This window comes from Micropterus dolomieu, linkage group LG10 (genome assembly GCF_021292245.1).
Source record: "Micropterus dolomieu isolate WLL.071019.BEF.003 ecotype Adirondacks linkage group LG10, ASM2129224v1, whole genome shotgun sequence".
NCBI classification, from domain to species: Eukaryota; Metazoa; Chordata; class Actinopteri; order Centrarchiformes; family Centrarchidae; genus Micropterus; species Micropterus dolomieu.
In genome coordinates this window covers 29,617,118-29,617,942 of record NC_060159.1, presented here as the reverse complement: position 1 = coordinate 29,617,942, position 825 = coordinate 29,617,118, and the positions used below count along the sequence as shown (strand labels likewise).

The 825-nt window shown below is 40.8% G+C and overlaps 1 protein-coding gene across 1 annotated transcript in view; it reads left to right on the top strand.

The window, feature by feature from the left end:
• The window catches only part of LOC123977767 (probable G-protein coupled receptor 132), a 5,988-nt gene that overhangs the window by 2,016 nt on the left and 3,147 nt on the right, over positions 1 to 825 (top strand). The gene's annotated exons all lie outside the window — the stretch shown is intronic.

Here is an 825-nt window from a genome sequence, read left to right as displayed (position 1 = left end):
GGACGCCCCACAGAGGCTCAGTAGGGTTCAGGTCTGGAGACCAGTCCTGTGTCCATGGCTGTGTGATGTGTTATTTTGAGGGGACAGCAGATTTACACTGTTATACAAGCTGCACGCTCACTACTTTACACTGGAGCAAAGGGTCATTTCTTCAGTGTTGTCACATGAAAAGATCAAACATGTGGGGGGCAGACTCACTCTGTGAGATACTGTGCATATATACGTGTATATATACATACGTACATGTATACACATACACAGGGCTTGACCTTAACTTTTTAGTTCACCAGCCACTGTGGCTCATTGTTTCAACGTTACTTGCCACTTTCACTTGACTGTGGCGAGATAAAATGTAGTTAAACTGGATTTGCAACACCCTTTAAAAGGAAATGATCAGCCCCACAGCTCTGATTAGCTGTAAAGCTCCTTTATTATGAAAACACGTAGTCGTGACGATAAAGAGGAGCTTCCTATTGGATATAATAAAAGTGGTGCGAGGTTGTAGAAAACTAAAGTTACTGTACTTATTTACAACAGCAGTAAATTCTGTAACAGACACAAATTCTTTTTGTCTAATCAAAAGCTGTTTATTAATAGTAATAATAATAATAGTAGTAGTAGTGATCAGTAAAGCGTGCACGCTCTCAGGCAGGTGGTTTGTTCCTCAATCTCGGTGACTCAAACCGTCCGAGAAGAGGAAAAAGAAGAAAAGAGGAAACAGAGTTTACTAAAAGGTCACTGACTTGTACTAAAACCTCATATCTCCAGATGATTTAAACAGTGAAGCTCAGCCTGGAGATACGAGGTTTCACACAGCGAAAACTC